General features: G+C 42.7%; 1 long non-coding RNA gene across 1 annotated transcript; it reads right to left on the bottom strand.

Annotated features, from left to right (window-relative positions):
• Positions 1-22,336: 22,336 nt before the first annotated feature.
• LOC123160532 (uncharacterized) lies at positions 22,337-24,440 on the bottom strand. Its single transcript, XR_006480246.1, has 3 exons — positions 24,416-24,440; positions 23,996-24,078; positions 22,337-23,104 (listed from the first exon to the last, which is right to left on the bottom strand). It is a non-coding gene; the product is annotated as an uncharacterized lncRNA (long non-coding RNA).
• Between the last annotated feature and the right edge of the window lie 434 nt (positions 24,441-24,874).

The following is a 24,874-nucleotide window of genomic DNA, read 5'->3' as shown; positions in this document are numbered from 1 at the left end:
ACATTTAATCACTAATTAGTCACTGACTAATAGGGCCCAAACCCCTAATTAGTTCTCTTAGTCAAATTAACCCACTGTTAGTCCCATAGAGGCCGACAGGTGGATCCCACATGTCAGTTTGACTGGTCACCCGGTCAGTCGATTGCTGACGCAAGCATGACCTCAGCATGATGTCATAATCCATTTCTGTTAATTTAACTAAACTCTAAAAATACAGAAATCTTTGAAAATCATAGAAAATAAACCGTACCTCGGATCGAAAAAGTTTATACATGAAAGTTGCTCAGAACGACGAGACAAATTGAATTGTGTCATCTGTCTCCATGTCGGAACCCTCTACGTAGGTGAACCCGTAACTATTAGCCTGTTTCTGGTAGACGAATATTGCATATACTCTGGTTAATAATTCCAATTTAAATCCTACAATAACTAATATGACTTAGACATGCTTTTAGGCAACCCTACACTGCGCGTTAGCATAGCAAGCTTTGTGTTGCTTTGTCTGCCTTATATTTATCTGTTTCCTACCCCTATTCTCTCTCAATAGAGGCCGTTACCGACGTAGTCTCTGAGACCCACGCAGCTCCGGTGATTGTCTATGCTTCTGATGACCCTGCATTTGCTGCCGAGCAACCAGGCAAGCAAATCCCCATTGTTCATTCCGATATAGCCCATTTCTTTCCCTCTCATGCTTGCATTAGAACTGCTACTACTTCTGTATGATCCTATTCTGATGCATAGCCTCTTCTTGTTACCGGCTTTCATACCTTACCTACTTATCCTAAACTGCTTAGTATAGGCTGGTTAGAGACCCATCAGAGACCCCACCTTATCCCTACTGCCCCAATGGATCTTCAGAAGACTCGGACAACGAGATGGACAACCAGGCCCCGACACCGCACATCACCCCCCCTTTGTTGTATGAATCTACTATGTTACTATCGAGTACCAAGGGTGATACCTAGTAATCACTTCTGATGTTAAACTTGTAGGTTAGTTCATTGGTTGTGGTCATCGAGGGTGATTCCTCCTTCACCACTCCTGATAACGACGCTGTCGTGCAACTCCTGTAGAGTGGACCTCGATGGTGAATCCTCCTAGGTTCACCTTGATGATTACATCAGGTGGAATTCCATCGAGGGTGATTCCTCAGGGTTCCCCCTTGGTGTTTTGGACACACGATTACTATGGCTTTACCACATAACCAAGATAGTAAAGTCGGGTCGGCCCTGAGGGGTACCCGCTGATGTCAAACTACGTCGGTATTTCCCCAAAGAGGTAGGTATTTCCCTCAGTGATGAGACCATGGTTATCGAACCAGCAGGAGAATCTCCTCACACCACGTAAACATCACCTGCACACAAATAACAAATACTCGCAACCCGACGTGTTAAAGGGGTTGTCAATCACTTTCGGGTACGACACCTCAAGTAGGCAAATAACGTGAGATTAAAAGTGGTAGATAGGATAAATAGATCGCGGAACAAATAAATTGCAGCAAGGTATTTTTGTATTTTTGGTTTAATAGATCTGAAAATAAATGCAAGAGAAAATAGATCACAAAGGCAAATATGATGAAAAGAGTCCCGGGTGTAGTAGGTTTCACTAGTGGCTTCTCTTGAGAAAAATAGCAAATGGTGGGAAAACAACTGTTGGGCAATTGATAGAACTTCAAATAATCATGACGATATCCAGGCAATGATCATTATATATAGGCATCACGTCCAAGATTAGTAGACCGACTCCTGCCTGCATCTACTACTATTACTCCACACATCGACTGATATCCAGCATGCATCTAGTGTATTAAGTTCATGAGAAAATGGAGTAATGCAATAAGAATGATGACATGATGTAGACGAGATCCGTTTATTTATTGCGGTAGATATAGATCTCATCTTGTTATCCTTAGTAGCAACGATACATATGTGTCGGTTCCCCTTCTGTCACTGGGATCAAGCACCATAAGATCAAACCCACTACAAAGCACCTCTTCCCATTGCAAGATAAATATATCAAGTTGGCAAAACAAAACCCAAATATCAGAGAAGAAATACGACGCTATAAGCAATCATGCATATAAGAGATCAAAGAAGACTCAAATAACTTTCATGGATAAAAACATATATCTGATCATAAACTCAAAGTTCATCAGATCCCAACAAACACATGGCCAAAAGACTTACATCATAAGGATCTCCAAGAGACCATTGTATTGATAATCAAGAGAGAGAGAGAGAGAGAGAGAGAGAGAGAGAAATAAAGCCATCTAGCTACTAACTACGGACCCATAGGTCTACAAAGAACTACTCACACATCATAGGAGAGGCACCAATGGAAGTGGTGAACCCCTCCATGATGGTGTCTAGATTGGATCTGGTGGTTCTGGACTCTGCGGCGGCTGGATCAATATTTTGTCGAATCCTCTAGGGTTTATGGAATATTGTAGTATTTATAGAGCAAAGAGGCGGTTCAGGGGGCACCTGAGGTGGGCACAACCCCCAAGGGCGCGCCTGTGCCTCCTGGCGTGCCCTGGTGGGTGTTGCTCCCCTCGAGCAGCCCTTCAGGTGCTTTCTTAGCGCATTGACTTTCTTCTGGCCCAAAAAAAAATTCCTCTAGGAGTTGCGTTGCATTTGAACTCCATTTGATAATGAATTCATGCGATGTAAGGAAACATGTAGAAAACAACAACTGGCACTGGGCACTATGTCAATACGTTAGTACCAAAAATGATATAAAATGACTATAAAATGATTGTAAAACATCCAAGAATGGTAATATAACAGCGTGGAACAATCAAAAATTATAGATACGTTGGTAACGTATCAGCATCCCCAAGCTAATTCCAGCTCGTCCTTGACTAGGTCAATGATAAAAACAGAATTTTTGATGTGGAATGCTGCCTAACATGTTCATCACATTCTTTTCTTTATAGCATGGACATATGGACTTTTATATGTTTGTAAGTGCATCTAGTGCCCCTTAGTGATTTTGGTGTATTGAAGACTTATAGGTTAAGGGACTAATAAGTGTGTGAGTGTACACAGGCTCTATAAGTCAATGAGGAGTTTGAATTTACACTGAAAGTCGACCCCTAAAAATGAATGTCTTTGGCTGAAGACTTTGGTTCTCCTGAAGACTTTGAATTGAAGAAATTTTTGTGACCTTGAAGACTTCGATATTCATGCGAGGAATCTGGAGCGTGAAGACTTTTGTTTTCGTAGTTTCATTTTCTTCTTCTTGAGTCATAGGAAACATCGTACTGTTAAAGGGGGTCGAGGTAATACTAAGGAAACAGATTTCCAAGTGATGCTCATCTCAAAATCCTACACCTACCCAATCCTTGGAGTGAAGCCATTGGAAATCTCATATCAGTTCAGTCAATTTCTTCAGTGACAGAGACGAAGATCTTCTGGTCTCTGAGGAATTTGTTATGACTGAGGAGTTAGGAATTCGCCAGTGCGGATTGCCTACACAGTGAGGAACATGATAGCCCTGAGGAATTCAAACCTCAAAATATCCGACCGTTGCTGAGCCGCGCGCTAGCCATTCCAAAATATCAACCACCTAACGGTCATATCATTGAAGGGCATTTATGTCTTATCATGTCGGGCTGCTCCCTAGGCTATAAATAGTCGCCCCCTACAACCACTAGCTGGTTGGCTGCTTCGAGAGAAACTGACATTTGTCATTTGAGAGCATCCCATCCTCCGAGGACTTTGAGCAAAAATCATCAAGTGAGGAAAACCCAAATCCCAAATCCAAACCTACAAACCCCAAAGTGATTGAGCATCACTGAAGAGATTGTTCCTGTGTGGAACTGGCGCTTGTTACCTTTGAGGACTGTGTATCCTCCAGACGGTTAGGCGTCATGGTCTGAGCATCCAAGAGGAATTGTGAATTGCCGAGTGACCTAGTCTGTGAAGGTTTGGAAGTCAGCTGTGAAGACTTAACACTACTGTTGGGCGAGATTTGCGCGATCTTAGCTCAAGGGGAATACGGTGAGGATTGTGTGTCCGGGACTGTGTGTCCTCGAGTTTAAATACTCAGCCGCTCCAACCAGACGTACAACTGTCACATCAGTTGGAACTGGTCGAATAAATCATTGTCTTCACCAAGCCAACTGGTTCTATTTCATCAACCCTTTCATTTCCTCAGTTATGTGTTGATCTGCCTGATCATTACTGCTTGAAGACATTGACTGAAGACTTTCTCTAATTCCTCAATCCAAATTCTTCAGTCTGTTTGTCTTCATCCTGCTTATCATGTGTTTACGCTTTCTGTACTCATTGCTTGTCTTTCATTTCATCATGATGACTATGCTGTTACTCTGTTTTGCTTATACCTGAGTACTTATTCCGCTGCAAGTAGTTCTTTGCTTAGGAATTTCCTCACCTTGAAATTCCTGACTGAAGATTTCTTAAAAAATCGCCTATTCACCCCCCTCTAGTCGACGTAATGCACTTTCAATTGGTATCAGAGCAAGGTACTCCCTTGTTCTGTGTGATTTTGGTTTAACCGCCTCGAGTTTTAGTTATATCGATTGCAGGTATGATCAAGGTCTCGGCTGGGTGTCCTACCTTTGATGGGACGGACTACCCCTACGGGAAGAATAAGATGCATATGCATCTTGAGGCAATTGATAACGATCTATGGTACATTGTGGAAAATGGTGTTCCCTCAGTCTCTCCATCTCTGAACGCTACCGATGTGAAGAGATTCAAGCAACTCGATTCTCAAGCGAAGAATATCATATGTGGACATCTGAGCAAAGGCCAGTATGGCAGAGTGAGTGCATTGGAAACTGCTAAGCTGATTTGGGACAGGCTGTCCAAGGTCAACGAAGGAGTTTCAACTGAACGTGACTCCCGAGTTGATGTTCTTCACAATCTCTTCAACCACTTCAAAAGACTCGACAACGAAAATGTTCAGCAAACCTTCGATCGCCTCACTGACATCTCAAATGAGCTTCAAGCACTTGGTGCCACTGATATCACCGATCATGAGGTGGTGAAGAAATTGCCGAGATCACTTGATACCTCATTTGATACCTCGCACTAATGATTCAAGAACGAGCTGATTACAAGTCACTTGATCCCGCTGATATCCTCGAGAGGCTAAATACTCATGAGTTCTATCTTGCTGAAAAGAGAGATCTCTATGGATAGAGCTACGGAAGATCACGTGCACTGAAGGCCAAGGCAGTATCTGAGTCCGAAGCTGAGGATTCTGGTAGCAGCCTTGGTGATCCTGAAGAACTAAGCCAGGAGCTAGCAATGCTCATGAGGAAATTCCATAAGTTCTCTCGCCGTGGCCGTTTTGGAAGGTCTTCAAGAAATGATGATTCCTCATCCCGTGACTACAAGAAGAGAACTTGCCACAAATGCAGGAAACCTTGTCACTAAATGTCTAATTGTCCTTTGTGGGAAAAGGAATCAAAGAAGAAGAAGTACAAAGATGATGACTCTGATGATTCAAAGAAGAAGAAGAAATCCTCAAAGTCTTCATCATCAAAATCCTCAAAGTCTTCATCTCACAAGAAGAGCAGCTCCAAGAAGGCCCGGGCATTCATTGGCAAGGAAATGGACTCTGAAGCGGAATCTGAGGATAATGTGGAAGAGGAGGAATCTGAGGAATCTGACTCTGGTGTGGCTAGCCTAGCCCTCGCTAATACATACGTCAGCAAGTCCATCTTCAGCGCTGAAGAAAATGACTTCTCCGACTCTGCTGACAAGGGCAACAATGACTATGCTCCCACCTATTGCTTCATGGTAAAAGGTGCCAAGGTACTCAAGCATTCCCCCTCTGACTCTAGTGAGGATGAATCTGATGACAATCTTAAGCCCAGCTACTCAAAACTTGCTAAAATTGATGTTAAACAACAGAAGGCTTTAGAAAAGATTCAAAATCAACTAGACAGAAGCGATGACCTGTTGGGTGAGGAATTGAATTGAACTAAGACTCTGACAGATAATCTTCAGAGACTTCAAACTCGGTTTGACAACCTTCAAAATCATCATAACAATCTCTTAACTGATCATGAGACGCTTTCTTATGAATTTCTTTAGAGAAAACAAGATCTTGAGACGTTAAAAGTGAGTTATGGAGATCTTCAGAAGGAAAACGATTCATTGCTTGCTCAACAGACCAGTTCCACTCAGGAAGAATTTGTTCCACCATGTCTTAAATACATTGAGCGTGAATCTGCTAATTCATCACCTGAATGTTCAAATGCTTCTATTGCTGCAAATTCCTCAACCATCTCTGTGGTTACAAATTCCTCATCTGAGGATACCACATGTATCACTGACGATAATGCAGGGTTGAAGGAATTGTATGTGACAGGCATTTACAAAAGCCTCAAAGGGCATCATACTCTTTGTGATGTGCTCAAAAAGCAGATCTTGAACAAGAACCCTAGGAAAGAGGGTATTGCCTTTGAGAGGAAACTCAATGCTGATGGAACCTACTGGAAACCTGAGCAGTACCCCAAAACCTCATGGGCTGCTACAAAAGGACCTCCTGTAGATCCATGCAATTTATCTGGATTTACCTCTGATTCTTCATATTCCTCTGATGAGTCATTTGACTCCAATTATAAGATGTTCAAAAATCAGAACGGTGAAGTATTTGCTCGATATATTGGTACTAACTGTAGGAACGGTCCCCCTATGAAGAAAAACTGGCTTCCTAAAAGTTGCCTTGAAAATCTTCAGGTGAATGTCATCATGACACCACCCATGAAGAATAGGAACCCCAGATCAAATTCTTCATATGGATCCAAGTCCTCATATCAACCAAATTCTTCACGTGGATCAAATTCCTCACAAGGATCAAAACCCTCATATGAACATCATCGTGCTAACACTTATGTTTCACAGGGAAAGTCTAAGGGTTATGAATATGTGCATTATTCTTCAAACCATTATGTTCATAAGTCCTTGAAGAATTTTTCTGCTTATTCATATGATTATCCTAGCCACTCTTATGTGAAACAAAGTGCACTGGCTTCTATGCCATCATTTTCTTATGGAGCTTGCAAAATTTTGAACTCATTGCCACACCTCCAGATGTGGGTGGTGAAGAAAAAGAATTAATCTCTTATGCAGGGTCAGGTCTCCAGACGAACTTGATCGTCTGAAGAATTTGCTGGAGACCTGAATGTGCTTGAAAGGACGCAAGCTAATCATGAAGAAATGAATCATTCATTTCTCACATCCTCATATTGCTATACTTGTTACTACTGATGAAATTGATATCATATTCTTCACTGATGAAGTATATGGGTTCGTAAGTTGCACTAATTCATATGTACGATGAACAACCCAAAGCTACTGAGTGGGTCCTCGACAGTGGATGTACAAATCACATGACTGGTGACAGAAGCTTGCTGATGGACACTGATTTGTCACCATCTCATCTGAAGCATATCACCTACGCTGACAAAGGAAAAAGCAAGGTATTGGGTCTAGGTAAAGTTGCAATCTCAAAGGATAAAGACATGGACAAAGTCATGCTTGTTGAGTCCTTAGGATTCAATCTTATGTCAGTCTCAATGCTTTGTGATCCTGATATGGTTTTTGTCTTCTGCAAATTTTGATGCCTTGTGCTAATGGAATCTGACAACTCCAAAGTCTTCGAAGGCTTTAGGAAAGGAGACTTGTATATTGTTGATTTCTCTACAGGACCACAGCCTGCCACATGTCTACTCGCAAAAGCTTCAGAATGCTGGTTATGGCATCGACGACTTGGTCATGCTGGGGAGGAACTTGCATACACTCGCGAAGAAGAAGCATTTCATTGGCATTGAGTGTGTAAAATTCCTCAAAGGTCATCTTTGTGGGGCTTGTGAGGCTGGAAAGATCACCAGAGCCAAGCATCCCGTGAAGACTATCATGACCACTTCTCGTCCCTTTGAATTACTTCATATGGATCTATTTGGCCCTACTCATTATGCCATGGTCACTAGTTCTGCATCATTATATGGCTTTGTCATAGTTGATGACTATTCTCGTTACACATGGGTGCATATCACCACTTACAAAAATGAAGTGCAGGAAGTCTTCAGACGGTTTTCCTCAAGGGCTTCCACAAACCTCGGTGTGAAGATCAAGCATATCAGGAGTGATAATGGAACCGAGTTCAAGAACACTAGCCCCGATGAATATCTCAATATGCTTGGTATTACTCATGAATTATCTGCTCCTTATACCCTCAGTAGAATTGCGTCGTGGAGCGCAAAAATAGGACTCTTGTTGAGATGGCTCGCACTATGTTTGATGAATACAAGACAGCTGAGCGCTTCTGGCCTGAAGCAATTGATACTGCATGCCACATCATCAACATGGTATATCTTAACAAATTCTTCAAAAAGACCTCATACGAACTACTCACTAACAAGAAACCCAATGTAAGTTATTTCAAAGTCTTCGGTGCTAAATGCTGGATTATAGATCCTCACCATCACTCTAAATTTGCACTAAAAGCACATGAGGGTTTTATGCTTGGTTACAGAAAGGACTCGAACACCTACAGAGTCTTCAACACCGTTCACCACAAGGTTGTTGAAACCGTAGATGTGCGGTTCAATGAAACTAATGCCTCGCAAAGAGAGCACCTACCTCCTGTGCTAGATGAAATGTCACGTGAGGAATCCATCAAGTTCGAAGCTACTGAGGATGTCATCCCTACCGAAGAATTTCCTGAAGAAATCATTCCTGATCGTGAAGAAAATCATGCTGGTGCTGCTGAAGAAACTGGTCCGGAAGAAACTGCTGGGCCTAAGAAAAGTCGTCAATCCGCACATCCTCGTATTGCAAATGAAGTGCAAGTCGAGAAGGTCATCGATGGCATTCATGCACTAGGTCCCCTCACATGCTCAAAAGCTTCACATTTATCTAACTTTTGTGGGCATTTTGCTTTTGTCTCTATCATAGAGCCCACTAAACTAGATGAAGCATTCATGGAATCTGAGTAGATTCAAGCCATGCAAGATGAATTGCATCAATTCGAGCTCAACAATGTGTGGGAGCTTGTGAAGCAACCAGACCCACGCAAGCACAACATCATCAGTACCAAATGGATCTACTGCAACAAACAAGACAAAAATGGCCTCGTGGTGAGGAATAAGGCTCGTCTTGTAGCTCAAGGCTACACACGGGTTGAAGGAATTGATTTCGATGAAACTTTTGCACCTGTCGCTAGACTTGAGGCTATTCGCATATTGCTTGCTTATGCTAACCATCATAATATCATCTTACAACAAATGGATGTGAAAAGTGCATTCCTCAATGGTAAGCTTGAGGAAGAAGTATATGTTGCTCAACCACCAGATTTTGAGGATCCAAAATTTCCAGATCACGTCTACAGACTCAACAAGGCCCTTTATGGCCTCAAGCAAGCACCTCGGTCATGGTATGACACACTGAAGGAATTCCTCATGAAGAAAGGCTTCAAACCCGGTTCACTTGACCCAACTCTTTTCACCAAATCATATGATGATGAATTATTCGTGTGCCAAATATATGTTAATGATATTATCTTTGGCTGTACTAACCAACGTTACAATGATGAATTTGCCTATATGATGAGTGAAGAATATCAAATGCTATGATGGGAGAATTGAAATTCTTCTTAGGTCTTCAGATTCATCAACAATAAAATGGCATATTCATATCTCAGGAGAAATACCTCAAGGATGTGTTTAGGAAATTCGGCATGCAAGACTGCAAAGGCGTCAAAATTCCTAAGCCCACAAATGGCCATCTCTGCACTGATGAAAATGGTAAAGACTTCGATCAAAAGGTATACCACTCCATGATTGGTTCTTTATTGTACTTATGTGCATCTAGGCCGGATATTATGCTTAGTGTTTGCATGTGTGTCTGAGGGAGTCTTGGATTAGGGGGTCCTCGGACAGCCGGACTATGTACTTGTGCCAGACTGTTGGACTATGAAGATACAAGATTGAAGACTTCGTCCCGTGTCCGGGTGGGACTCTCCTTTGCGTGGAAGGCAAGCTTGGTGATTCGGATATGTAGATTTCCTTCTCTGTAACCGACTCTGTGTAACCCTAGCCCCCTTCTTGTCTATATAAACTGGAGGGTTTAGTCCGTAGGACAACAACACTCATAATCATAGGCTAGCTTCTAGGTTTAGCCTCTACGATCTTGTGGTAGATCAAATCTTGTAGTACTCATATCATCAAGATCAATCAAGCAGGAACTAGGGTATTACCTCCATCGAGAGGGCCCGAACCTGGGTAAATATTGTGTCCCCCGCCTCCTGTTACCATTAGCCTTAGACACACAGTTCGGGACCCCCTACCCGAGGTCCGCCGGTTTTGACACCGACATTGGTGCTTTCATTGAGAGTTCCATTGTGTCGTCATGGTAAGGCTTGATGGCTCGCCTTGTTATCAAGGACAACATCACCTCCGAGGGAGCCTTGGCTATAGGCCATACTCTCCGACTAGGCAGCTTCATCATGACTACCCGTTCGGCCGCCACGCCGATGATGACTTCTCGGGTCATCAAAAACAGCCTCCACGTCAGCTCGGAATTCACCGAGCAGATGGATCCAATGGAGCTCTCCTCCCTGAACAAGCTCTTGGATCGCATCGCCGCCTTGGGAGTCGCTATGGACTATGATCGGATCGGGCTTAAACCCAACCAAAGGGAGATTAACTCTCCGCCGGTCACCCATCAAATAGTGGTGGTGGAGGAGCAATGCAGTGATTCTTCCTCTATTTTGAGGACAAACTATGTCTGGATCCCCAAGCTCTCCGAGCCAGATACCTGTCTACGGGAGGACATGGCCCAAGCTCCAAACCTAGAATCTGACAACGGGCCAGAAAAATTGGGCAACATTCCAGAGCCAGAACTGCCAAGCTCGGAAGCTCCTCTGCCCCTGGGTCTCAGATCGGGTCAGGGTTTGGACTTAAATCTACCCACCCACCCATATACAAGCAATCTTTCCCACATTAGACAAGAGCCCCAAGAGACAGTACATCACTTCTGCGCAAAATTCCTCCTTGCAATGAGCAAGGTCAAGGACTATCGCGAGGAAGACGCAATCTCATTCTTTTGCAAAAATTGCACGGACAAGGAAATCCTCAACGCCATAAGTCACCGTGACATAACACACTTCGCTGACTTGGCGGCCATAGTACAGAAGTATTGTGCGATGGAAAGCGCCTCGAAAACCGAAACAAAATTCTGGGATCCTCCGGCTCTCACTAAACCCCTCGTCCGAACTAAAAGGGTGCACTCTCGCAAGTCACCCGATCCAATTACAAAGAAACCAAATCCCACTACAGGGCGTGGAACCGTATTGGAGGGATGGCTCAATGGGCCATGCAAAATTCACAACACACCAGATACCATACCAACACACAGGCTTAGAGCATGTTGGATACTCCGGCAGGTGGCCAAGACCGGCGAGGATCTCCTCATCAACAATACCGCAGATCATCATCCCGCGGAAAATAACAATACAGTATTGACAGTCTTTGAGACTTTCGCCTCAAATAACAGGCACAAGCGAGCACTCCCCAGCCTCGCCGAAATCTGCCACGTTGCAGCAATAAATCCATGGAATGACACGGCTATAACCTTCAATGCCAGTGACGAACGTCAATTCCGAACAGTCCGAGCACTAGCCGCTTTGGTCCTCAGTCCAATTGTGGATGGCTTCTGGCTCACTAATGTGCTCATGGACGGTAGCAGCGGATTAAACCTCATCTACCAGGAAATGCTCAACAAAATGGAAATAGACAAGAGCCGCATTGTGCAAAGCAGCACGACCTTCAGAGGAATCATCCCCAGTCGGGAGGCACGATGTGCGGGAAAAATCACACTAGATGTGGTATTCGGCATGCCGGAAAATTATAGGTCCGAAGAAATAACAATCCAAGTGGCCCAGTTCAGTACTGGATACCACGCCCTTTTAGGGCGGGATGCATTCACGAGCTTCCAAGCTATACCCCCATTATGGGTACATGAAGCTCAAGATGCCCGGGCTCAATGGAATCATCACTTTAGCTAGTGATCCGGACATAGCACTCCGCGCCGAAAATAAAACCACCGCACTGGCCCTTGAGGCATTATTCGAAGCCCGCGCGGCCGAAGAACTAACTACGTTGCGCTCCACAGTCGACAGGGACGATGTGGTACTCGACAAACGACCCAAGTCCACCTCTTTCAAACCAGCGGACGAAATAGTCAAATTCCATGTCCACCCAACGGACTCTTCAAAAATAGCATCCATCGGGGCACAGCTGAACCTCACAATAGACGCCGCACTGCTAGAGTTCTTACGCGAGAATTGGGACATCTTCGCCTGGCATTCTTCAGACATGCCAAGTATCCCACGCAGGCTGGCCGAGCATAGCCTAAACATAATGAAGGGATACAAGCCAGTCAAGCAGACTCTTCGGCATTTTTCAGAACCTAAGAGACAAGCCATGGGAGAGGAGCTAGCCAAGTTACTCTAGGCCAGATTCATCAGGGAAATAAAACATCCGGACTGGCTAGCAAACCTGGTGATGGTACCAAAGAAGGACAAATCCTGGCACCTACGTGTTGATTTCAAGGACCTCAATAAGGCTTGCCCCAAGGATCCCTTCCCCCTCCCCCGCATCGAACAAATCATCGACGCTACCGCAGGACACGACTCATTGTGCTTCCTCGATGCATACTCTGGATACCATCAAATCAAGATGGCGGAGTCTGATCAAGCCGCAACGGCATTCATAACTCCATACTGTCCCTTCTGCTTTAACACCATGCCTTTCGGGCTCAAAAATGCCGGTGCAACCTATCAACGCATGATTCAGACATGCCTGGAAACACAAATCGGCAAAATAGTTGAGGCATACGTGGACGACGTGGTCATCAAAACTAGACACGTCGAGTCTTTAATAGACGACCTGAGACTTACGTTCGACAATCTCCGATCATATGACATCAAGCTCAATCTGGAAAAATGCGTTTTCGGCGTTGCTGCCGGAAAGCTCCTCGGCTTCATCGTTTCCAATAGAGGAATTGAAGCAAATCCGGCCAAAATTCGAGCTCTGTCATAGTTGGCTACCCCGACAGACCTCAAGCAAATCCAGAAATTAACTGGATGCGCGGCTGCCCTAAGCCGCTTTATATCCCGATTGGGAGAAGAGGCACTACCTCTTTATCACCTTCTTCGATGCACCGAACACTTCGAGTGGACGGATGCGGCTACGACCGGACTGGAAGAAATAAAGGCCCTCTTGGACAGCAATCCAATCCTGGCTGCGCCAAATATCGGCGAACCCATGCTATTATATATAGCTGCAACACACCAGGTTGTAAGCACAGTGCTCGTCGTCGAACGAGAGACGGACGGACATAAGTTCCCGCTTCAAAAGCCGGTATACTACGTATCCACTGTCCTCACTCCATGCAAGTCACGGTACCCACATTATCAAAAGATAGCACACATGGTCTTCATGGCATCTCGGAAACTATGACACTACTTTCAAGAGTGTTCAATCATGGTGGCCTCTGAAGTACCACTCAACGATATAATAAATAACCGCGATGCCACGGGCTGGATTGCTGAGTGGGCTATCGAGCTAATCCCATTAGATATCATATACAAACCACGGCGAGCCATTAAGTTGCAAGTACTGGCTGACTTCATCGCCAAATGGACAAAAGCCGAACTCCCTAAACAGTACGGCGCATACTCCAATTGGATCATGCACTTTGACTGCTCTAAGATGCTGGCTGGTCTGGGAGCAGGCGTCGTCCTGACATCCCCCACCGGAGATACAGTCCAATACGTACTCCAAATATTATACACAGACTCCAACAATGCAGCCGAATACGAGGCTCTGTTGCAGGGTCTTCGGATGGCAGTCTCCATGGGCATTCAATGCCTAGAAGTGCGTGGGGACTCGAACCTCTCAATATCTCAAATAAATGGAGACTTTGACGCCAAGGACCCAAAATTGGTGGCTTACCGCAATGCCATCCTCAAAATGTCAGCTCAGTTCGAGGGGCTCGAATTCCACCATGTGGTTCGAGAAAACAATCAAGCGGCGGATATTCTCGCCCGCATCGGCGCTAAGCCCGACTCCGTCCCACCTAATATCTTCTTGGAAAGGATGTTCAAGCCATCCGTGGTGTGGGAAGGGGAGACATACAATACCAGTCCGGATCCGACCATAACCCCAGATCTCGAACACTCTGACGCAATCGAAGGCTTCGCCACCGAAATAACACCTTCGGCCCACGTGATTATGGCTGTCATCACCCCGTGGACAGAACCCTTCTTAGCCTACCTAAATAGGCAAGAACTCCCTGAGGACCAAAATGAGGCACGCTGCATTGTGCGGCGCTCTAAAGCCTACAAGGTTCACGAGGGAGAGCTTTATAAGAAAAGCACTACCAGAGTACTCCAAAGGTGCATCTCCGAAGAGGAAGGACGGCAGCTTTTGGCCGAAATTCATGCTGGACTCGGCGGCCACCATGCCGCAGCTCGGGCCCTTGTAAGCAAGGCCTTCCGTACAGGTTTCTACTGGCCGACAGCCCGAGCAGACGCACAGGACCTCGTCCAACATTGTGTCGGTTGCCAGCCTTTTGCATATCAAAGCCATATGCCACCTACCGCTCTCCAAACAATCCCCATAACTTGGCCCTTTGCAGTCTGGGGGCTGGACATGGTTGGACCCCTTAAAGGAGGAAGCCATAAGAAAAAAATACTTGTTGGTCATGCTGGATAAATTCACCAAATGGATAGAAGCCAAACCAGTTAAAACGACCGAATCCGGACGAGTGATAGATTTCATATCAGGGGTCATACACGGTTACATTGTCCCCCACAGCATCATTACCGATAATGGCTCCAACTTCACAGCCGACGAGGTGAAAACTTGGTGCAGCAACATGGGCATTAAGCTTGATTATGCCTCCGTCTATCACCCCCAAACAAACGGTCAAGTCGAATGAGCAAATTGTCTTATTATGAGTGGCATCAAACCCAGACTAGTGCGATCCTTGAGGGAATCAGATACGCACTGGGTCGAGGAGCTCGACTCCGTACTATGGGGGCTGCGGACCACACCGAATCGCACTACCGGATACACATCATTTTTATGGTGTACGACGCAGAGGCGGTATTACCCTGCGATATCATTCATGACTCACCTCGAGTGCGCATGTACAAAGAGAGAGAAGTCGAGCTTGATCGGCAGGACACTTTAGATGCCCTGGAGGAGGAGAGTGACGTCGCAAAGGCCCGTTCCGCATTCTATTAGCAATAGGCTCGAAGGTATCAAAGCAGAGAAGTACGGGCCAAAACTTACAATGTTGGAGAACTCGTTCTATGCCTACCGGAGAAGAAAAAGGACAAGCTCAAGCCTAAGTGGGAGGGTCCCTTCATCATCGACAAAGTTCTCACCGGAGGAGCGTACCATCTGCGTGATGCATCAAATAATCGACTCGAGCCGAACCCATGGAACGCGGCCAGACTCCAAGGATTTTACGCCTAGTGCCGAACTCTGTGTTCGTCTCCTTACCTCCGCCTTTGTTTCTTAAGTTATATCCTCTTTCTTTCTATCTTTCTTTCTTCCTTTATAGCCTTAAAAGCTTCAAGTGTGCCTCGACCACACACTCTTGCCACGTGTAACATCCCAAATTCTAAATTTTGGAATGTTATATTAAATAGATAGTTATGATTGATTGTTTGATTGATTGTGTGAAGTTGATTGAAATTTGAAACTTTTGAAAGTTAAATGAGAGGGAATAAAAGGACTTTCCCAAAACTTTCATCTTTGCTTTTCTGATCTCCTTGAATTCAAATTCCTTTCAAATACAAAACCCTAGAGAGATGATGACATGACTTCTTCCATTTAAATAAATGAAAAGGGTTTTGAAAATATTTAAATATCATTTGAAAATATTTCAAATTCAAAAAACTGTAAGCAACTCAATGATTTTCATGAGAGAAGATAAATGACTTCTTCGAAACGTATGAAATATGAGTCGGAAGTTTAAAGGGATCAAATTCAAAGTCCCTTTGAAATTATTTTCAAATTTGGAGTTATTTGGATTTTATTCAAATTATTTTTCTCCAAAAATAAAATATATGGAAAATAGGGTAACATGATTCCCTACATCAAAAAATTGGAGAGAAATAAATTTGAAATCATTTTCGTATTTTTTTAAATGATTTTTATGAGGTTTTATTGCAATAATAGCACTCTTGGCTTTATTTAAATTTGTGTAGAATTTATTTGATGTTATAAAAATGTCCATGTTGTAGAAAATAATTTTCTTAAAATTTTGATATATTATATGCCTAGGTTCTATTTTTATTTTATTTCATTTTTGTTTATTTCCGTGGTGTTTAAAAAAAGGTTCCCCCGCCGCCGAAGTGGGCCAGCCCAACAGGCCGCCAGCCCAGCCCAGCACCCGCGCCGCCTCGCCCGTCGTCCCCGATCGGAACTCCTCCCGAGTCCGGCCGGTGCACGCGATCCGCCGCCGTCGTGGCCGACCCGGCCACCTACGCGCCGCCTTGCCCCCTCCACCACGCCACCGCGCCTCCCCTCCTCCATAAATAGGCGCGCCTCGACCCCCTCTACTCCTCCTCCACCGCAACCGCCACCCTCGCCGGAGCTCCTGCCCTGACGAGATCTGCCGCCGCCGCCGCCGCGCTCCGTTCCGACGCCCTCAAGCGCCGCCGACCCCACCGCTGCATCCGCCTTGACGAACCGCCCCTTCCCCGCTACTCCGCCGTCGCCGGTGAGCCCCGGAGCAGCCGCCCCAATCAAGCCCGACGCCCTGCCGCCGTTGCTCTTCGCCACCGCCGCCACCGCCGCTGCAGTAAGTCGCCGTCGCCGCTTCCTCCGTCCGATCTCGAATCGACGGCCAAGATTAGATCTAGAAGTTTTTTTCTCCGAACCGGTATGCGCTAAGTAGCAGACGTTCGCTTGATTAGCCTCGCAGCGAATGGTCTTCAGCCTGTAGTTTTGTGCCACGTGGCAGGGACCTATCTGTGATTATTATCTTTGCAGATTAGCCCCTGGAATTTTCAGAACAGTCCCTGAACTTCAAAACCCTCCAACTTTTTATCCGTAACTCTGATTTAAGCGATTCTTTTTGCAAAATACTCCTTGTGACATATTTTCGAGATTGAGCAAATCAAATTTATTCAACTTCAAATCTAGTTCAAACCTTCATTCGATTGTAACTTTTGAACCGGAGTTCCGTTTTTGACGAAACCAACGCCCACTTCTTCGTTATGATCTCCTCTATCCAGATAATCAACTTGAACATGTTTTTGCAAATTTAATAGTTGATATTCAAATAGATTTTTATTCAAACTTCTTTTGTTCATAACTCGAGTTTTATAACTCCGATTTGAGTGATTCTTTTTGCAACTCGAAGCTCTTGATCTAAACTTTCTGATAAGGCAAAATTCACATAATTTTGGTACTGTTAGAAATTGTTTTATGTTGCAAGAGTTATTTTCTTGGTTTTGATGTTTTCCGAGTTGTTTTCTTCGTTCTTTTCGATCTTTTGAGTGATTGCTTATGTGTGTTTACCATTGCTTGCTCGCGATAGATCAATCGGAGTGTGACGAGTAGAACTATCAGGAGTTATGAGTGCGATTCATTTTCATCAATAGTACAAGGCAAGTTCATGCTTTGATCATATCTCTTTACTACCCAGTTTTATTGCATTAGATCAATCCTCAAGCAATTGCATGGTTAGGATATGTTTTAACATGTGGGGTTTGGGGAAGTAGTTGAGGTAGTACCTATTACCCGTTTATTATCAAACCCTCGGGAGTTACTTCTACGTTGCTTATATTGCTATGCTATGCTAGTAGACGTGGATTGGGTTTGAGTGACTTCATGACAGATGTGAGATTGTTAATTAATGGTTATCTTAAGGTGGCTACTTAAATACACATCTGGGTGGATTGAGGCACCTGGGGAATCTAGTGATTGCCTGTATTTTTTGGAAATCTCGGGGTACTATGTGATTCTCCTATGGACTGCCACCCAGGCTCAAAGGGATCATAAGATTATTCATGCTAGAAACTTCCGTGTGCAGCCACAAGCTACTATGGGATCTCGTAGGTGTAACTGTCTACCCATCGCAAGGTGCTAACGCTTCTGAAAGACTGCGTCTCGGTCATCCATTTCTCAAACACCATGTAGTGTGAGAACTTCAACGGAGGAGATCGAGTCTTGTGGGGAAAAGTGCGCAAACCTCTGCAGAGCATACAAACTAATCATGATTAGCCGTGTCGCCGATTATGAACGTTTTGAGTATCTGGTTCTTGAATTATCATGTTGATCTCATCACTCTATAATTAAATTGTTGGGTTGTTAATGATTGCTTTTAATTGGGATTGAGACGGGGTTTACCTTCTCAATGTTTTCAACAAACTTTGTAGTTAAATAAAATATATTCGTTTGCAGTAGGGAAAATTTGGCTTTTTGCAAAAACATTATAAACTTAGAGCTTTCCACCAGCCAAATATACATATAGTGTTAGCTATTATTCATCGTTGTCCTATGGTGTGAATTTGCCAGTACATTCAATGTACTGACCTACATGGCTGCCACGTCTCATGTTGCAGGATTTCTTACGACAAGTAAGTGATACGTTAGGGTTACGATTTCTACACTCAACTTTGCCGTTGGTGTTGATGGGAATCCACAACCTTGTTGTTTCTTCCCCTTTATGGATTGAGGTAATAGTATTTACGTTATTTTATACATGTGATTTACCTCTGTTATAAATCCTCGAGTACTGTGTTTGTCAGCATACTGATCCAGGGATGACACTTAAGCACAGAGACTTGACCATCTGAGGTCGGGTCGCTACACCGCGCTATGCGCGCTCAATATACCTGGGGGCTTCTTATACAGAAGCTTAATATAATTATCTTCCGGTCTTCATGCCCACTACATATGGGTCACTTTTCCACATGTACCTTTTATTCGCCATTATATGCATCGATATGACTTAAGTTTTGGCCAAGCTGGGTTGCCTAGCTCCTGTGTTTATGCCCTACGTTCCTGTTAGTTCGGCTAGGGCATAAGGGGAGCACCTCTATGATTGTTATTGCCGGGTCAGCCGGATGTGTACCTCAGACTGGGTGAAGCCGAAATCTAGAGTTCTTAAGGGAATACTAGTTGACCCGTTGCGCCAAATGGCGCAGAGACCTGCTATAGACATGTTGTCGATGAAAATAGTTTCATGCTGCAAGAACCTTCAACTAAAGCCATGTTCACGATGAAAATAGTTTCCTTTACTAAGGACAGGCCATGTATATACAGTCGGTTTAGTTGTGGTTTGCTAAATTCATATGCGCCTTGGACAAACATGGTTTAATTTGCAGAGCCTCACATGTTTCAAGTATGAATAAGAACTATGAATTCTTTTTGTGCGATTCAAATACATTTCCAGAGTTTTTATTTGTTAGTACATGTTGTCTAAAGTAACATTTTCCCAGAGAGAGAGAGAGAGAGAAGCATGCCTCTCTCTCATTATTATTATTATTATTATTAGAAGGTATTAAATTAGAAATAAAAAATTTCATTTACTACACAATGCTCATTTAACCTGTGAAACACAATGCTCATTTAACCTGTGAAGGACAAAAATATTCCACCATCTCTGAATGATGAACTAAACTAAATAAGAAATATATGTAGTAAATTCATTCAAAGTAGAAAAGGGATCTTACATGAAATAAGGCATTACAACAAACATGGTGTTATCTTAGTAAAAGAAATTACATCATTAGAAGAGAAAAGGGAAGAAAACCAAACATGAGATTGAGATTGAGATTAATACATCTAGGAGGAGGTCGTAGACATCACTGTGATCATTTTGCGGCCTGGGGAGCAAGGATCCATGGTTTTTATATGCCTTGTCCGGCGGTTGGAGTAGATGACATAGAAACGTCGTCTCTACCATCTCGATGGCTTAGACCCAGGGAGCCGGATGTTCATCTCGGCCCTCCCCAGCTTCCATCAATGGATTTTTATAGTCAGGGTTAAAGAATGAGAGGCCCTATGCATGTTCAAATATGTGATTAGCATATACAATACAAATCAAGAAAAAGAAAAGAGAAGACCACAAACATTACAAAAACACAATTTTGACAAATTATCTCTATTGTAAATTTGAGGGAGTAACTCATTATTCGAGAGAACTGGTCATACATGAAGCATCAAGAACACACGTTCAAGAATCCAATTCTAACTGGATTTAGCTTTCAGTTGGCATTTCCTCAAACAGTCAAGTGCACCTATTATTATTTGGCTGACAAAAATATGAACACCAAACATGCCATCATCGTTAAGCAATTCAAGGATGTCTATGAATCGGACATGAAATATTTGGAGCATGGAATAAAAAACAACACACTATCTTCTGGCGTAGATGCACAATAGATGCACTCCTTCAAATAGAGATCAATTTTCAGCTGAAACAATAGATGCACTCTTTCAAATATGCATCATAGTAGGTCCTACAAAAATCACGAGAAATTAGAGGATGCAACTTGACTGCCTTCTGTATCATTTGGAGGACAAAAGAAGCTAGAAAAATTGTGATGAACCACCAATCCCTGTTAAAAGTAACTATCATTCCCCTGTGATATATGGATATATCAATCAAGAGAGAGAGGGGGGGGGTTATCCCAGGAAACACTTTGTAAACATAAGCCTTTAAACTGGTAGTCAACTTACTGTCAACATGTAAGGTTGCCTCATTTTTGAAAAACACAAATCCACCCTAAATTTTCACATCAATAAAATGTAGATTTTCTCTTCTATCAAGATATTACATGTCTGGTATCTTCTTGTAGGAACTGCTACCATCATTTGCTTGTTCTCACAAAGAATTCAATCCATAATATGCCAAGAAGCTATGAAAAATTGTAATTTCTTCAAAGAATATAATACATTGCAGAAATAAAATACTCTGTCAGAGAGTTGGCAGGCGAGGTAGTAGGGACAAGAAGAGCATGAACTAACTTTGAGAGGAGATGGGCAGACTCCTGCTCGTGCCCTGGCTGACCCCTACGCTTACGCCATGCCTCCTGTATCCATTCCTCATTCCTCTGTGCTGTGATAGAAATTCAGAATGGCCAATAAAAGTATTCTTAGATTGCAGCCTTAATTTCTTATCCTTTAGTAGATGCACATTTGATTCTATTCTTAGATTGAAGCCTTAATTTCTTATCCTTTAGTAGACGCACATTTGATTCTGAAGGAAGAAGATGGAAAATATGCATATAGCAAGAAATAGTAAAAAGATGTTCTTTCAAACTTGCATGGCTATTTGTTTTTTCCTGTAAACATGCCAATCTACTGCCATCTCACTGGCCTTAATTTCTTACCTTTTCATAGATGCAAATTTGATTTTGAGCAAGTAGAGAAGCAATATATGACAGCATACATCAAGAAAGAGTAGAAGAAAGGAATAGTTATTCCTCACCCCAGCCATCTCCCACAGCCACACCTTTAAAATGTGAGAACACAAAAGCACTTGAGGTAAGATTACATCTAAAGAAGGAACCATTCTCCATTCCGTAAACCAAAAAGGAGCCACGTAATATTACCTTCTGCATGGCAATAATTTACATCATGCACGTGAGAAGCCCTATGGCACATCAAAAAAGCCCTATAAAACATAAATGTTCTTGCTATAATTTTACTATGAGTATGGAAGCGCACCTGACGTTTTTTGTACGATAAGACTACGTTGCTATAAATTGGTCTACGGTGTAATTCCTGTCTGCATTTTCTTCTAAAATGTTTTGCACTACAGTTATAAACGGGATGATCTCATTTTTCTGGCGAGGTCCAGATGACCTTGTTGCTTTAGAACACGCACACACACACACACACAAAATTATTCATGAGGCTTGTTAACTTTACTGTTAGATGAGCAAATTAAATGAATTTTTTTATGGTACGAAATAATCTTGAAAATGCCAGATCCAAAATCTTAAAATGTGTTCCAAAAGTGGGATTTGCCCTACAAAGATAATCACAAAATAATCTTAAATAAAAATAATCTTGAAAAGACCATCCGTTCTTATCTTTGTAGGGCAAAACAGGCACAAGTCCGAAAAAATGGAGGCAAAAGCTTTGTTTCTTCTTGGGAAGTATGTCAGCACAACAACGATGATCACAATCCAAAAGCCCATAACCGATGCTCAGTTCTGATTAAGATGACAACATTAATATCTGAAGAATGGAACATAAAAGGGACATACGTATCATCACGAATACGGTACAATCACCAGCCTCAAGGAACAGATGGTAGCCCGATGGCCGTAAAACAATGCTATGTAATGGAAAAACAATCAACATGTCCCTAGGAATAACAAAGCCGTATAATAAATTGATTCAATGTACAAGACTACTAATGGTTCTGGGAAATGTCTCAAGTAATGAAAACTATCCCTACAAGTACAAAAAAAATTGTTCGAAGATCACTATTTCAAAACTGATCTAATGGTCCGATTACATCAGGTGCAATAGAATCGCATGCCCAACTGCACTACCCTCACACATATTTGAACTTGGTTTTCAAGCAGCTTAACTTGAGGGTGCCCAGAGATTTCCAACAATTTCATATGTTCAACAATCTCTCAAGCGACTGAACTATTCTTATCCATAGCCTGGAAGCAACATAGTATCCTAACAATAGTGCTAAAGCCTTTAGGTTCACCTCTCTTCTCGGCAATCTTGAATTTTGCTACTGATTACTGGCAAGAGCTCTAAATTTGGATCTAGAATTACTTGTACCCACCTTATTTCACTAAAAAATATGCCTGGAGACTGATCCTCCGTTATGCTCAGTTTTTCGTTTTCGTTCGGCCTTGTGTGTTAGCCCTGTGTGGCTTGTATCGAACCCCTTTTTTATTCTCGTTTTGCTACTCTGGTTGTAAACGCTTTAAGGGCTTCATTTCGCTAAAGCCGGGAAAGCGCCTCCTCTCTAAAAAACCATACACTAAAATACGAAGACGTTTTCTAGAAAACTTATTCCTCTCTATCCATCATACATTTGTCATCATCCGCTTGAATGGAGACCTGAAAAAACAGAATGTGTTTAGTTCTCACAAGAACAAACATATAGAGACCACCAACAAACAAGAACATATCAATCACACTAATGAACACAACCAGCGACGCTACACGACTGCTCAGCCCTGTTGCGAATATGTGACAACCCACTGTCATGCAAAAATCAGTAGTAATTATTACACCATCTAGTTGGATAGCATCAGTCATGCACAAGCCTTTTTTTTGGGTGTTATAATAGAGGAAGCCATATTATCTAGCATATTCAGAATCCAGGCCAGCTTTTTCTAAAGTTATCGCTGATTCTAAAGGCTTTTTGTGTTTAGAGTGATAAACATGTGTACATATTTTTTTTGTTTAAGTTTATGTATGCCAGCACTTGAACAAGGAGTGAATCACTGGGAGACAACCTTGATATACAGAAACTGTATATTTGTGGAAACTTACCGCTGTCGAAACTTTACTGGTATTTCCATTCATCAAGTTATGGTGCATGATAGCCGATAAGATAAACAAATACAGAGAGATGCGTGCAGGATTTCAACTACAAATTAATGATTAAGCAGTTGTGGATACAACTATGACATTCTATCCAAACCTTTACAGCAAGTTCTCCAATTCTGTATTGCCCAAAGCCACAAACAATCTAGGGGCTAGAATTCACGTGAGCGAATGTACATCTGTCCTTGGGTTCCTTGCTGATTGCAAAGAAAATGCAAACAAAAAATTGAAGTGGCTGCTAATTTGCATTACTAATTGAGGAAATGATATATGCGCACTGAAAACAGACCGAGTTGGATATTTACTCGGCGACCTGATCATTTTCCCTCAAAATAAATTCAGAAAAACATATTAACTATATATTAACATCAATTAACTTCTTTAAGGTCTAGGCAGTACCTGCATACATTGAGGAGAGCTCTTAGTCATGGATCTCCAGCTGTGAGGACGTCAAGGCAAGCGCTTGGCTGGATATAAGTTATCTGCACATCACATTGGTATTAGGCCCGGGAAATAAATCAAAAAACTGTCTATAAGCAACTTGCCCAAAACAAAACTGTGTATCTAAATTCTAACATGACAAATGAAAGAAGTTACGTAGTGTTCACCGCAATGCATTTCATATTCGAATCAAAGTGTAAAATGCAACAGACTATGAACAAAAACACACGGTAGTCACACATATAAGCAGCACCACAAAAACAAACACACAAACACGACACCTGGAAAAATCAGGAACAGAGGAATTAACACGACAATAAGCAGTAAACAAATAGGGTAGAAAAGTGCAGTGGTTAGAAAAGAATGACAAGGACAGACCTTGACCAAAGGAACAGAGAAAGAGCAACCTTAGTGATTCTAAAGCCTGCAAAATAAAAGGAAAGGAAGGTTAGCCAAACAAGCCAGTCTGTTCAATACCTAACACACAACAAATCAAAGACAACCTAGCTTTACATGGCAGAAATTTCAAGTAAGAGAAAAAAAATATATAATATGATATCTAACTGTGCGAATACATTAGGAAATACCATTTCCAAATTAGAGCGCACCATTCCCCAAAACTCGAGGACTCAATATTCAGAAACTACACATCATGATAGTCATTGTACAGCAGCAAGCTAAATAACACCTAGGTTGTGTATTATCTCATCACACAAAGAATGTAAATCATCACTCCATAAGATCAAGATTTACTATTTATTCTACTTCTGCCCCCAATGCATGAAAATGCAGCTCCATTTGAAATCTGCTCTACAGTCAAGTATTTTCTTAAGCAAA

The sequence above is a fragment of the Triticum aestivum genome, chromosome 7B, assembly GCF_018294505.1.
Source record: "Triticum aestivum cultivar Chinese Spring chromosome 7B, IWGSC CS RefSeq v2.1, whole genome shotgun sequence".
Taxonomy (NCBI): Eukaryota; Viridiplantae; Streptophyta; class Magnoliopsida; order Poales; family Poaceae; genus Triticum; species Triticum aestivum.
The sequence above is the reverse complement of the archived record's forward strand: the minus strand, read 5'-3'. Positions and strand labels throughout refer to the sequence as shown.